Source organism: Balaenoptera ricei, chromosome 18 (genome assembly GCF_028023285.1).
Source record: "Balaenoptera ricei isolate mBalRic1 chromosome 18, mBalRic1.hap2, whole genome shotgun sequence".
Classification (NCBI taxonomy): Eukaryota; Metazoa; Chordata; class Mammalia; order Artiodactyla; family Balaenopteridae; genus Balaenoptera; species Balaenoptera ricei.
The window spans coordinates 13,144,948-13,160,705 of record NC_082656.1 but is presented as its reverse complement, the minus strand read 5'-3'; the positions used below and the strand labels follow the sequence as shown (position 1 = coordinate 13,160,705).

The 15,758-nt window shown below is 37.5% G+C and overlaps 1 long non-coding RNA gene across 8 annotated transcripts in view; it reads right to left on the bottom strand.

Annotated features, from left to right (window-relative positions):
• LOC132352565 (uncharacterized) overlaps positions 1-15,758 on the bottom strand; it is a 534,321-nt gene that overhangs the window by 458,101 nt on the left and 60,462 nt on the right. For all 8 annotated transcript variants that reach the window (XR_009498784.1, XR_009498781.1, XR_009498782.1 and 5 more), the window contains exon 2: positions 14,039-14,144. This is a non-coding gene — a long non-coding RNA (uncharacterized LOC132352565). The remainder of the gene's footprint in view (positions 1-14,038; positions 14,145-15,758) is intronic.

The following is a 15,758-nucleotide window of genomic DNA, read 5'->3' as shown; positions in this document are numbered from 1 at the left end:
CTCTGCGAATTCCATGAATGAGAAGTTTTTCACTGGCAATCCTTTCTCTGAGATATCTTCATCCTTTCTGTCATGACCACTTTTCTCATTTATATTGTTAAGGCTGCCTTCACTAAGTTCCTCTGATTGCACATTGGAGTCTCTTAAATAGAGGTGATGTCATATTTCCATGGTTAGCTATTTCTTCTTTAACCCCATTTACATTTGATTAAAATTTCACTTCTAGTATTATAACTTGTTTTTTTTTTCTTTTCTGTGCTTGATTTTTGATGGCCAATTCCCTCTTTCAATTATCCATTTTGGTAAAATGTTACATAGCTTTATCACTGGGAGAGAAAGAGACAACACAACTCTACTTTTGTCATCTGTGTGCGAACTAACAGATGTGCCATGACCAATTACCTATAGACTCTGAAAAAAGTGATATAACTGGTCACTGATCATAATGTGCATCTGTTATTTGCATAGTGATTTGTGCATTGAAGAGCTAGCAGCAAAGTCTGTGCTTTATGCAATTGCTAACAGTTAATATATCTTGATAACTGAAATTTGAACTATGCTATTGGAGCACTGGTAGTTTTAAACTGAACTGCAGTAACTGAAATTCATGCATATCAGAACCATGCAAAGCAAGGACTGCAAATCCATTTTAACATGCCCACCTCTCTGAGCCTTTTGACTCATCCTTCAGTTCTCTGCCATGGCAGTTTCAGCATCCCCACCATCCAAGCAGAATATTTTAATTGACTCCTGGTGTCCTTGCCAGGATATTAAGTCCTGAGTCATGTAAGAATACTCATATCAGTAAACTCTCCTTTATCCAGCCTTATTTTGTAACTTCTGGTACAGCACTCTACAGATTTATTTCTAGGCACATTTTCCTGATTCCTGAAAATATATTTTAGCCAGGTCCTGCAACTCATCTGGTGAATAATCCCTTTCCTCACAAATCAGAGATAGTACTTCCCCTGTGAGGCTATGCTGAGGTTGACCCCAGTTATTGGCCTTGCTACCGCAGGGGCAGCTGGAGCAAATCTTGAGGTAAGATACTTGCAAGCATATTATCTTGTAAAACATCTGCCTCAGGTAAGGACTCTGCATGATGTCCAGGCAAAGCAGGATTGAGAGTGGTAAAAGGAGTTAGCAACTTCTGCAGGCCCAGGAGTTTAAGGAAGTCTTGGAGAAATTCAGTAGGACACCTATGTAAGTCCAAGAGTTCATGGAGCTCTTGGAGGAGTTCAAGATTCTCAAGTCAATCCATTCTAGATATCAGGGTCCCACTCTTTTCAGATCCCTAATTTTAGAAAGAAACTTGCCAGAGCTGTTATTCAGCCTTCTTTGTAATTCTACTACTCTCACAGGCAGATAACTGGGCCTAATTCTCAACACAATCTGTCCTCTAGCTTTAGAAGGTTAGAGCTTCCTTAAATACTCCCAAAGAGATTTTCTGGCTTTCACACAATTCCCATGGTTCATGACTGGCTAGTTTGAGTGTGTGGTTTTCTTTCTTTCTTCATATGACATGCCAATGTCATTTAACAGCAATTGATCAAATCCATAGTCCTGATAATCACCAATGTCACCATCTCTCAAATTCCAGAGATATTGCATAAGACAGTGCATGCCCTTCCACCTCATCCCATCCCAATTCATCACAATAAGAATCTTAGTGATTATAAAGCTACAATACGCCAGAGCTTATCACCACCCCACTTATCACTAGCAATGGGGTCTTTGCTGCAACCTGGGTGTCAAGTGATTCTGTTCTAGAATCCATCTTGAAGATCTGCTTTCTAGAACAACTTCCTGTCTCACTTGCCTTAGTTAAGGATTCCCACCCCCCACAAGCAGACCCAGAGAAAACACTTAAATGAAAATATTCATTTGCAGTTGCAATAAACTACGGAGGGAAGGAGGATATGAGATAGGAAAGAGAAGACACTCAATAAAGAGTACATTATCAAACTAAATATCTCAGTGGGTAACTGGAATTTAATCCCTTAGTGTGATATCTGGGAAATATAGATACAAATTATCCTACCTGAGGGCCAAAAAAACCCGGAATATTTAAATACCAATTTCTCTCAGTCATTGGTTGTGAACAGCTCCCAAGAGTTGTTAATTCTTCAGCATGTCCAACCTGCCATGCTCATGAAGAAAAAAGCTTTCTACAGCATGGAGAACCTCATGCAATACTAGTAGCTGAAGTCAGCCAGAAAAGACAGTCCTGGAAAGGCCTCAGGAATCTGGGTAGGGGAGCACAGCACCTGCTATACCAATCATCCCTGATCCTCAGGAAAAAAAAAAAAACTGTATATCTTGAACCTTGGTGCTGAGTGGAGCTGAAAAATAGTCTCCTGGTGAATCTGGATCAAGAGAATTCTCTGGGTTCCCAGATCACCAAAGAAGGAGAAGCATTAGGCTGGTGTTAAGGCCTGAATTGTGTCCCCCCAAAATTATATGTTGAAGCCCTAACCTCCAGTCCGTCAGAATGTGACTGTATTTGGAAGTCGGGCCTTTAAAGAGGTGATTAAGTTAGAATAAGGCCATTAGGGTGAGCTCTAATCCAATCTGACTGGTGTCCTTATAAGAAGAGGAAATTTGGACACACAGAGAGACACCAGGGGTGTGGACACACAGAGGAAAGACAATGTGAGTACATACCATGAAGGTAGCCATCTGAAAGCCAAGGAGCCTTGAAAGAAACCAAACCTGCCAATACCTTGATCTTGGAATTCTAGCCTCCAAGACTATGAGAAAAATACATTTTTATTATTTAAGGCACTCAATTTGTGGTACTTTGTTTTGGCAGCTCTAGCAAACTAATATAGCTGGTATGGCTCAGTGATCCAGGAACATAATCCCCATGAGAGCAGAGCTACAGGAAAAGGATCCTTCCACCAGATCAATCTATCCTGATCAAGCAATTCCTCCACAAGTGCATTGCAGAACTTCTCCTGATGCTCCCTGGCTTGCCAGAATCTCAGGATCAACAGAACTTGTGAGTTTTACTATGCCTTCTTTTGATAACCCAAAAGTCCATCTTCAGGAATGGAATCCAGTAGAAATGACACCACAGATAATCAGTCATTTAACTATGCTTGATTCACTGCTCCTACCAGAACAGGACACAGCTGGCCCAGACTCTGGACCTCCACTGCATTCTTCAGTCAGAGGTCAGATGCTGCAGAGGATGTCAGGGGACAATGTCTGAGAAGAGAACCTCCTGTCCCTCTTTTTCCCCTAGAAAGCTAGTATGGACATTCCCAAGAACTGTCTCCACCAAGTGATTTTCCTACCCCAGCGCACCCTCAAATGGCAACGATAAAGGTCTCTCCACCAAGCACTGGATTTTGTCTTCTGTCCTGCAACCTGAAAACAGAAGTGTGTCACTTTCAGAGTTGACCCAGCCTTCCAATAAGCAGACTTCTGAAGATTCCAGGACCACAGGAATACATTCTTTTGAGTTTCATCTAAAGTATTTTTTTTCTTTTAATTTTATCACCATTCATTAAGTGAATATAAAATGGCCCAAATGGAAATTTGATAGAATTATAATTCTTAAGATAGTGATTATTGTAATGTAAATCTTTTGTCACTTCCATTTTATTTAATTATAAATAGTGTAACTACAGTAAATTTGCTGTTTTTAACAAGTCCAATAAAACACAGCAGGAATTTTTTGCCCTTCTAAAATAATTTTTATTTTTTAATCTTTTCATTCTACTCCTCTTAGTTAAGTGTCTATATAATAGCTCAAATATAAACTTGATAGATTTACAATTCTCAACATAGTGCTTTAAAAATATACATTGTGTAAATGTAAATCTTATTAATAAATTGCTTCCATTTTATGAGTTTAATTGAAATCTAATTTCAAACATCTATCTTTAAGGCTTAGATAATGTTAATTTAGTATTTTGTTATTGCTATTTAACAAGTCTTTCTTATTAATCCAGAAACAAATCTTCTAGTTTCAGTGCTATAGTCAGGTAATTATACAGATGTTCAAATAGAAGCTCACTAGAGTAATAATTCTTGGGATATTGTTTTATAACAATAAAAGTTGTACGTGTTGCTTATTTAAGAATGAAATTTGTGAGTCAACTGCTTCATTCTCTTCTATTTCTAGATAATGGAAGTATGGTATTTTGGCGTTGGTGTTTGAATTAGTTTCCTGCAGCTGCAGTTACAAATTACCACTGTGAAAGGAAAATCAAAATGGAGTCAGTATTACTAAGAGAGTTCTCTAAAATGGAGCTGGGAAACGACTGAGGAAGTGTGACTTAGGAATTCCTAAGAACCGCCCACCCCGCTCCCCACCACCAAATAAACTCTTTTCTTATTTGGAGCCTTCTGCGTTTCTTGGTTGAGACTCCATACTAGTAGCTTAAAATGACAGATTTATTCTCTCACAGTTCTGGAGGCCAGAGTTCAAATCAAAATGTCATCAGAGTTGCACTCCCTCTAGAGACCCTAGGGGAGAATCTTTCCTTGCCTTTTCCACCTTCTGGTGGCGCCCAGCATCCCTTGGCTTTCTTGGCTTGTGGCCACAGTACTCCATTCTCCACCCCCATCTTCACTTTGCCTTCTCCCCTGTGTACACCTTCCCCTCTGGATGTCTATCTTATAAAGATTCCTTTCATTTGATTTAAAGCCCACAAAGGTAGTCCAGGATGATCACCTCATCTCAAGATCCTTAGATTAATTACACTTGCAAAGCCCCTTTTTTCAAAAAAGGTGACATTCACAGGTTCCAGGACTTAGACCATGGACAAACCCTTTGGTGAGGGGCAGGGCACCATTTAACCCACTACAGTATTTTACAAGTTGCCCATAACATAAAGTGTAATGAGAGTTTTACTTGAGTAGTCTAGCAAGAAGAGACTTTTGAAACTCGAAGTCAATTTCTGTACACCAAGGGCTATATTTACTCTGGTTGGTAGACTAATATGTTTACCTAAAAGATAGTAATTATTCTTTTTGAAAAAAACTGATTAGACTAATATTTATAAAATGAAAAGATAGTAGAATCTGGAGTCAAAGTATATTTATTTTTTAAAATGTGTGCCCATGTTAAGGACTGAAAAGATACACAACTAAAATGTAAACAGTGGTGATGGGAGGAGAATGGGAAGTGGAGGGTAGGGGTATAAAGGGGGAATTTCGTATTCTTTCTCTGTATGTACTTGCATTAAAATGCACACACTAGTGCACATATCTGGCATCCAGGTTTTTGTGGCTGCTACCCAGAGGAAACATTCCTTGATACTTTGGCTCTAATGGCCAGCAGGGTTTGTGTTCACAGGCTCAATGGGATGGTAGCAAACAAAGAAACACTCTTAACTGATTCACGCCAGAGTTCAGTTCAGAGAGAACAGAATGAAATGCCTCTCTCCTTGCCTTCCCTTGAAAGAGGTATATTTGCACACTTTAAAAACTACTGCCTGAGGGTTCAGTTTCCAATCAGCCTGCATCTAGATGCTGACTAAGATCCTCCCCTTTGGGACACTGACAGGTCTTGGCACACTCTCAACTACTGGGAGCAATTAAGAACAAAGCAGGCTGCCTGGACAAACAAAAAGGTTTGAGAGACAACCAAGAGGTAGGAAAGAGTTGAATGATAAGATTTGTCTCCTGTATGAGGTCACTCCAAAAAGACTAGGAGAGGTGGTCCTTTTCTCTAACACATACAAACCAAAAGAGAGAGCCAAGGAAAACAAAGAAACGAGGAATATGTTCTGAATGAAAGATCAAGAAGAAAAGAGCATTTGAGATGCTCATGCATTTGGGAAGGCTCAAAATTACTAAGTTCAAGAATAAAAGTGGATGGAAGTCCTAGCCAGAGCAATTAGTCAAGAAACAGAAATGAAAGGCATCTAAATTGGAAAGGAAGAAGTAAAATTGTCACTATTTGCAAATAACATGATATTATATATAGAAAACCCTGAATACTCCACCACAAAAAAAAAACCTGTTAGAACTAATAATCAAATTCAGTAAAGTTTCAGGGTACAAAAATCAATATACAAAAATCTGTTGCATTTTTATACGCTAACAAGCAGGAGAAATTAAGAAAATAATCCCATTTACAATTTCATCAAAAAGAATAAAATACCTAGGAATAAATTCAACCAAAAACATGAAAGACCTGTACACTAAAAACCATAAGACACTGATGAAAGAATTTGAAGAAGATACAAATAAATGAAAGATATTCCAAGCTCATGGATTGGCAGAATTAATATTGTTAAAATGTCTACACTATGCAAAGCTATTTGCAGATTCAATGCAATCCCTAACAAAATTCCAATGATATTTTTCAAAGAAATAGAAGAAACATTCCTAAAATATGTATAGGACCACAAAGGACCCCGAATAGCCAATGCCATCTTGAGAAAGAAGAGCAAAGCTGGAGCCATCACAATACCTGATTTCAGACTGTATTACAAAGCTATGGTAATCAAAACATTATAGTATTAGCATAAAAACAGACACAGAGATCAATGGAACAGAATAGAGAGCCCAGAAATAAACCCATGTATATATGGTCAATTAATTTACAATAAAGGAGCCAAGACTATACAATGGGGAAAGGACAGTCTCACCAATAAATGGAGTTCGGAAAACTGGACAGCCACATACAAAGGAATGAAACTGGGTCACTGTCTTATACCATACACAAAAATTAACTCAAAATGAATTAAAAACTTGAATGGAAGACTTGAAACCATAAAACCCCAAGAAGAAAACATGGACAATAAGTCCCTTGACATCAATCTTGGCAATGATTTTTAAAAATTTGAGACCAAAAGCTAAGACAACAAATGCAAAACTAAACAAGTGGGATACCATCAAACTAAGAAGTTTCTGCTCAGCCAAGGAAACTATCAACAAAATGGAATGGCAACCTACTGAAAAGAAGAAAATATTTGCAAACCTTATATCTGATAAGGGGTTAATATCCAAAACTATATATAAAGAACTCATACAACTCAATAACAAAAAATCAGACAATCTGATTAAAAAATGGGCAGAGGAACTAAATAGACATTTTTCAAAGAAGACATACAGATGGCCAACAGGTACCTGAAAAGATGCTCAACATCACTAATCATCAGGGAGATGCAAATCGGAGACTTGCAAAGAGATATTACCTCACACCTGTTAGAATGGCTATTATCAAAAAGACAAGAAATAACAAGTGTTGGCAAGGATGTGGAGAAAAGGGAATCTTTGTGCATTGTTGGTGAGGATGTAAATTGGTGCAGCCACTATGGAAAACAGTACAGAGTTTCCTCAAATAATTAAAAATAGAACTACCGTATCATCCAGCAATTCTTCTTCTGGATATTTATGAGGAGAAAACAAAATCACCACCTTGAAGACATATCTGCACTCCCATGTTTATTGCAGCATTATTTACAATAGCCAAAACATGGAAACAACCGAAGTGTCCATCAATGGATGAAAGTTTATCCTCACTATGTGAGAGATAGATAGATAGACAGATAGATAGTTAGATAGATAGATAGATAGAGAATATTGTTCAGCCATAAAAAGGAAGGAAATCCTGCCATTTGCAACAATATGGATGGACCTGGAGGGTATCATGCTAAGTGAAATAAATCAGACAGAGAAAGTCAAATACCATATGATCTCACTTTTATGTGGAATCTTAAAAAAAAAAAAAGACTCATAGATACAGAGAATAAAATGGTGGTTGCCAGAAGCAGGGGGTGAGGTTTGGGTAAAGGATGAAGGTAGTCAAAAGTACAAACTTCCAGTTATAAGATAAATAAGTCCTGCGGTTGTAATGTACAGCATGGTGACTATTGTTAATAATACTGTATTATATACTTGAAAGTTGCTGAGAGAGTAGATCTCAAAAGTTCTCATCACAAGAAAGAAATTTATGTTTGTATACCTGAAACTAATATAATGTTATTTCTCGATTATATCTAATTAAAAAATAAAATAAAATTTTAAAAATAAAATGCATGCGCTAAGAAATTAACACACAATAAAGGGAGAGAGAGAGAAATACAAAATGGCAGAGAGAGAAAATAAGTATAGGAAGTCGACAGTTGGTTCAAAAACCACTCTCCAAGCTACAAATACCCCCCGGACAGTTCTCTTCTGGTGGCCCAGCATGTTTTCCCCAGCCAGAGGCAGAACTTCAAAGAGTAAAGCCCCTACAGATGGAGATGGAATCTCAGTGAAGATGAACTTCACCTACTTCATATCTTGTCCCAGGACTTGTGTTAAACTATGGGTACATTCTAATTTTCACGAATTCTGTTATTGTAGGCCTTAAAGATAAACACTTAGAATTGGATTCCAAATTAAACTCATAAAGTGCAAAAAGACCGGTTTTACACATGCAAGTTATACACACATACACGTACACACACACACACACACACAGCATACATATGTATGGACTAAGGACTACCATATCAATCATCATTATATGTGCAGGCAATAGTTTTAAGAAAACAAAATCCTGGCCAGGACTATGAGTTACGATCATTTAGATCGTAAAAAATAGAGTGATTTTTTTCCATAGCACTTCTATGTTCTTTCAAAATATTTGAAGCATTATCTAAGCACAAATATGAAATGTCTCATGGAAAAAATATCCTTTGACTATTTAAAGTGCCTTCTGGATCACAGATTGATTCTCTTCTGATGCATCAAAGTTTGAAACAGATGAACCTGGTGATGTTAGTTTTTCTTGTATTCCAATAATATCCTTCATGGTTACATATGTTTTCCCAACTTGTGCTCTAAGCAAACATTCCTTTTCACGGTTACTCTTCCAAAAACAATCCATTAGAAGCTTTTACATGATAAAGATCCAGTCTACATCTTAACCTTATAAATCATATTCTCATGAATACACATGGTAAATTTTATCAACAGATAAATTATGATGGCAAAGGAAGAAATGTCATTATTTGGGAGGAAACTTTAAAACTGAGGCTGTCTATGTCTCATATGGACATCAAGGGTCCCTGATGGGTTTTTTTTAAATAATAGATGTTTATCCTTGTTTCCGTTCATTGCCAGAATTTTTTGCAACTAACCAGTAAACTAGGGGTCAGCTTATTTCCCCAGAGATATGATTACATTAGTCACTCAGTAAATCTTGAATTAATTTTGTTCCAAAGTTTTCTGAGGAACTCATTAGATAATCTCTGGATCTAGGGAAATTAGTCACAGGGCCTAAAGGAATCACCTTCGCTGAACCAAAAGGGAAAAAAAAATTCAGTAGCAGCAAATATGCTGAAGAAATCTTAACCAAAAGGTTCCCCAAGTCTTAACAAATACAAATTCATAATACACTGAATATTTCTACTGTAAAGTAAATAACCAAAACCTATATTTATAGCATCTTATGCTAGATGGGCTGTAAATGTCAAGATCTGGTGTAAACCAGTGATTTACTTGGAGCAGCAGAGTTCTATGTCTAGCAGCCATTGGGGTGGTTCTTCAAAAAAGAACCGTTTAATAAATGCACAGACTTGAACTAATGCTCTAAGGTGTCACTGACAAATATCTATGCTGCTGGAAATTAACGTCTTTCAAGTACTGGATGAAATTGTAGTTCTCCTCTCACCAACAACCTGCATTCACCTTTCTCTCACATCACATCTGAATCACATTGAGGAGATAAGCAGAGCCACGTTGTTGAATATTCATTAGCTTCATCCCTGCTAGCCCTCTCAGTGGCACACTCTCTCTAGGTTACTTGTTCCAGAGACCACACAGACAGGAAAGGCATACAAGCTACAATTGTTAGTCTCCAACCCCACAGAAATACGCCATCCCCACCCCACAACCAGTACTAGAAAATCCATCTAGCATCATACACTGAGTAGGATTAGAATCAGTTCACCCACTGCATTCCCAGATTGCTTTTCTATCACATACTTTTTTTTCATAAAATTTCAAAATGGCCTTCGAAGAAGGTACTAATTACTTCTTTCCTTTAACTGCCTAGAAATGAACTCCAAACATAATAAAAACAAAACTTTGTTTCATAAATAAACAAGACTGGTCGTGTCCATAGTTTGTATATTTATCCGCAGCAAGTTTAGAACAAAAAGGTTCCATGGGAAATTAGAGTGATATTAAAAGCAAGTCAAAGCAAGTATCAAGCGCACTCAAATAAGTCATGCTACTAATTAGCAGTAAAGAGTCAATGGAATTCAGAAAATCCTTGTAACTTTGAGCTTTCTTTTCATCAATGTGCTATGGAAGAGAAAGGTTTCTTTTCACCGAGCTATGTCCTCACTAGAATTTGTTTAATTTCTTTCTAGCAGTGGTAAATAACAATCAAAATCTAAACCCTGCCTCTGAGGCCTCTTAACAGCCAGTTTTCACTGGAATATAAAAATCTAATGAAATAAAGTGTATTACAGTGAATAAAGTGTATTCCAGCTGGCCTTAGTTGCCTTAAAAACCAGAAAAGCTGTGTGAACCCCTTCATAAATTTGCCCCTTTCAGTGAAAGGAGAGGTTACAGACTACAATAAACAATACAGGAGGGCTGGTGTGGCCAAGGAATTCTGCTCCATGCAGAAAACACGAAGGCCCAGATGTCCAGTTGCCCATAACCCATCACCGCTCACCTCTTTCACGTAGTTTTTATAAAGACTTTGCTGGAACAGTCTATATTCATCCTGAAAGCAGATACACAGAAAAGAAAGGATAAGGGGAAGAAGGAGAGGGGCGGGAGGAGAAGGAGAAGGAGAAGGATCTTTTCAAGACTGATCCTTTTCAAGATCTGAGAGTTTGATAACTCAGGGCAATTTGCCCTCAAAGAGCAAAAATATCTTAATATTTATGTTATGGAATAACATATTTAGATAATTAGGGAATGAGTAAAATGCTAGGACCATAAAGTTTTTTCCATGGAGAAATATAAAGTCTGTTTTTATAGCCCAAGTGTTGCCCTTTCTCATATCTTTTCAAGTATTTTGCTTACAATGAATTTTCCCCGAAGTATTACTTATCTGAGCAAACCATCTGAGTTCCATTAGCAAGGCCAGCTGCAACAAAGGTCAGTTCTGATATCAGCTAGTTGCTATGAAGCAAAGGGAATAAAATTCACTGTGACCCAAAGGATCATAATATACATCCATTATATATTGTTTAAATTGAGCACTAAAAAAGAAGCTTAAAGAGTAACATTTTATGTGAAATATAGTCTATTAGTCCAGTTTTTAATCTTTTCAAGTGTATATATTACAGGAGATTTAACAGAGAAATAAATGCCTGACAAAACTTCCATTCCTGGTGTTTGTAGATCTATAAATTCAAATTGGTTATCAAAAGGTTCTTTTTCAACCTGTGTGGAATTTATCTGTCTGATAATTTATGAACACTTGTTACTCAGATTTAGAGCTCTTTCTGCAACAACAGCAGATTCACACCAACCAAATGCCTCCGTGAACCCTTTTCTCTCAATACTCTATACAACCCCTCCCAGCCCGCTTTTGTAAATAAAGTTTTGCTGGAACACAGCCATGCCCGTTCATTTACAAATTTTCTATGGCTGCTTTTGAGCAGAGTTTAAAAGTTGCAACAGAGAGCCTATATGGTCCAGAAACCCTGAACTATTTACTACCTGGCATTTTAACAAAAAGTTTGCTGAACAGTATTCTATACCCCATCTACCTACCTTTACTTTCCCAATTTTACTCTCATTTCCTACTGAAATACACATTTCTAATGCCTAATTTATTATAAACCTTAATGATCATTCCTTATACTTTCAGTATTTGGCTTGAAAAAGACTTTTAGTAAATTTTAATTCTTTCCAAGGAAATATGAATTGCTGTTACATTTCATAACATAAACCTTACTCTTTATCCTCTGCTTGTTCTACATTTACTGGAGTCACACTTCCCAGTCAGGCCACATACAGTCGTGCAGGTTGCTCACTGCACAAAATGGCCCAGCAAAGGGGATGAGCTGAGGCTGGATGCAGCCCACACATCCCTTTTGTAGTCATAAACCTTGACACAATGCTATCACCTTCCACAGGAAAGGCCACCTTCACTCAAAATTGCATGAAGGTCTCTTCTCCTCATTAAGCTTTGCACCCACATGGTTGATTATGCCATTGTGCACAAAGGTATCATCTGATCCAGCAGAACCCTATGTTCTCTTGTTCTTTTTCAGCAGATCTCCGATAGGATCCTAGAAAATGCAGGTAAAATTCTTAAGTAACATTCTGAACGTCCCAACTTTTGCACAATCTAGCCCTGGTATTACGCACAGGTATTCAGCAATTTATAGTGATGAAGTAAGAGCTAGAAGTTGAGAGAGAAGATAAAGGTAGGCTGATTAAACTGGATGTATTCATCATTTATGTTGAGGATGTGAGAAGGTTCTTAATAAGAGAGGAAAATAAGGAAAGAGGTTTACTTGTATAAATCAGTTACATCCTGGCCCAATCTCTGTGTGGAATTTATACATTTCTAGAGTTAAGTAACTATTTAGCAAAAGGAAAAACAGAGAAGAGGAAAGAAATTAATTTCTGGGGGGTGGGAGGGCAGTAGTGATGGAAAGAAATGGTCTATGAGAATAGGTAGGTAAAATAATGGTTAAAAGGAGGAAGCTAGGAAAAGCTCATGGAAAATTAGGGTGAGGAAAGGTCAAGGATGAGAATTAAAGGGAAAAAGATGATTGGACATGAAGCGAAGGGTCTGAGTATGGAGTGTGAGAGGAGGTTTTGAGATAAGGGATCTTGAGTCATAGGCAGAAGAAAAAGGAGAAGAATAACCACAGCTGCAGCTCTAACCTTCTAGCTAACAAGTAATTAAAGATCGTTGATCTATTCTGTCTTAATACAATATGCAATTATTCTAAATATATAATGCATGATAGCAGAGCTGAAAGACTTTGTATAGAGATCAGTGTCAGAATTTCAAGGAATTAAATATTTAAACGTTTTATAATAGGGAAAGAAGATAAAGAATAATGTACAGGAGACTTCCCGGGTGGTCCAGTGGGTGAGACTCCACGCTCCCAATGCAGGGGGCCCGGGTTTTATCCCTGGTCAGGCAACTAGATCCCACATGGATGCTGCAACTAAGAAGCCCGCGTGCTGCAACTAAGAAGCCCGCATGCTGCAACTAAGAAGCCCGCATGCTGCAACTAAGAAGTCCGCATGCCACAACTAAAGATCCCAAATGCCACAACTAAAAAGATCCTGCATGCCGCAACAAAGATCTTGTGTGCCACAACTAAGACCCGATGCAGCCAAAATAAATAAATAAATAAATAAATAAATAAATAAATAAATATTTTTTTAAAAAAGAATAATGTATAAAGTTAGATTTGCATTTTACGTTTTTCTCAAGGAGTCTCTAACTTTCCACATTTGGATCATTTATTCAGCCTCTCTTGAAATAAATATAATTCTGATTATTCAAACTATTATACTGAACTTATGAAAAGGTTTTGAAGATGATTTATGGCTTACCAGTTAGAAAGTGAATTATTTTACAAAAAAAAAAAAAGAATTAGCCCTCAGCAGCTCTAAACTGAACATTACAAAGTGATTATGTGAGTCACATACTTGAGTTTGAAGTATTATCAAGTCTTGAACTAACTAATAAATTAGCTGACTATTCTAAACCCCATGTTCATAGAAGTATTAATGATAAAAAAAATAGTGACCCAAATAGTGACCCACACATTCAGAAAATTTATGGGGAAAATACCCTTTTTTAACTTGTTCCTCGATTTTACAAGGTTTGAAGTGGGCCTCTCCTAAAGGAACCACCCTTCCATTATGGGAGGCCCACCTCCAGCTATGTCACCTCACCAATGAGATCATACCTTATTGTACATGACCTGAATAGAACGATGGAACCACAAGACCAATTTCAGCACAATATCACATCCAAAAGAAATAAAATTTGGATATTGTTTTGTTTTCCTTTTTGTCTTAACTTTCTTTTGTTACACAACAAATTACCACAAATTTAGCAGCTTAATACAACAACTCTTAATTCACTCACAATTCCGTAGTTCTGACGTCCAGCATGGTGTGACTGGGTCCTCTACTAAGTGAACCACAAAGCAGAAATAAAGGGGTCAGCTGAGCTGAGTTTTCATCTGGAGGCTCTGAAAAAAGAAAATCCATTTCCAAGCTCACTGTATTGTTGGCAGAAGTTAGTTCCTGGAGGTTTTATGACTGAGGTCCCTGTTTTCTTGTTGGCTGTAAACCAGGGCATCTGTAACTTATAGAGGCCTCCCACTGTTCCCTGACAAGTGGCCCTTTCCGTAACACGGCATTTGTTTCTTTAAGGCCAACAGGAGTATGTCTCTGCTGCCTTGAAACTCTGACTTCTGGAACCAGCCGGAGAAAACTCTCCACTCTTAAAGGGCTTCCCTGGTTAGTCCAGGCCCACCCAAGATAATCTTCCTTTTGCTGTATAGTGTAATATAATCATCTCATCATATTCACAGGTGCCACCCACACCCCCAGGGAAGAGTATTATATAAGGGTGAGGGTCATTGGGAACTATCTTAGAAATCTACTTGCCAGTTTTGTTTCAATTTTATTCATACTATAGAGTTGGTGATACTGCCATGAAATGTGCACTCTCATATGGCCAGAAACTACCCTCTCAGCAACTTCTCAACATAATAATCCTCCATCAACCATGGCAGTTATCCTCCTGAAAAGCACAGTAGTTGGCAAGACAGTAGTCGGTAAAATCAGGATCTTACAAAGGAAATGATATTGGGGGAGCAATGAAAAAGTCATTAAATATGCATTAGGGTCTGTATATTCTTTACTAAGGCATTTGCTTCCTAAATAAACTATGTTAGTTGGTCAACGTTAAATTGTTTGAATAAACAATTGTCCTGACTCATCTTTGATTATTCAGGGAACAGGTCTGCAGACATCATGATTTGCTAAGATTTGTAAACTTTCACTTGTCTAATTTGCTAGTAAAATTTTACTCTTTTATAAAGCTTCTTGGATCAGCTCTTGCAAGCTTATAAATCTAATATCTTTTGCACTTACAGTTTCCTTTATTCTTTTTCACAAGTTACCACAACATGTTTGTGTGGCTCCCTAGCTTAACATGTTATTTTCTGGATCTGATCTATTATCCATATCACTGCACTAGCCTCAGTGCCTATATCTTCAATAAATACTTGTTGAAAGACTGACTGATTGACTGAATGAATGAATGATTGAATATTGAGAGGGTACAGCACAAAGAGATGTCTCTACTCTTTCCTAAATCTAAGTGAAAGGGGAAAAAATAATTATCACACTCTGTTTTAAAGGAGTTGGACTGAACTATATATACATAAAAAGATCATGAATTTTTAATTTGGGGCATATTGATTAAAATTTTTTTGTTTATTTCAGAACAGCATCTAGCAGTGGTGGAACTTCTCAGGTATAAATGAAGAAAGGGAAGTGTGATGTGAATTTTATGTGTCTACTTGGCTGGACCACAGTGCCCAGATACTTGGTCAAGGGTGTTTCTGATGAGATTAACATTTACATCAGTGGACTGTGAGTAAAGCAGACTGCCCCACATAATGTGGAAGGGTTTCATCCAATCAGATAAAGATCTGACTAGAACAAAATCTGACCTCCCCTGAGCAAGAGGGGATTCTGCCAGCTTGATGGCCCACCCTGCAGATTTTAGACTTGCCGGCCTCCGTAATCACATGGGCCAATTCCTTCAAATAAATCTCTCTCTGTCTCCATTT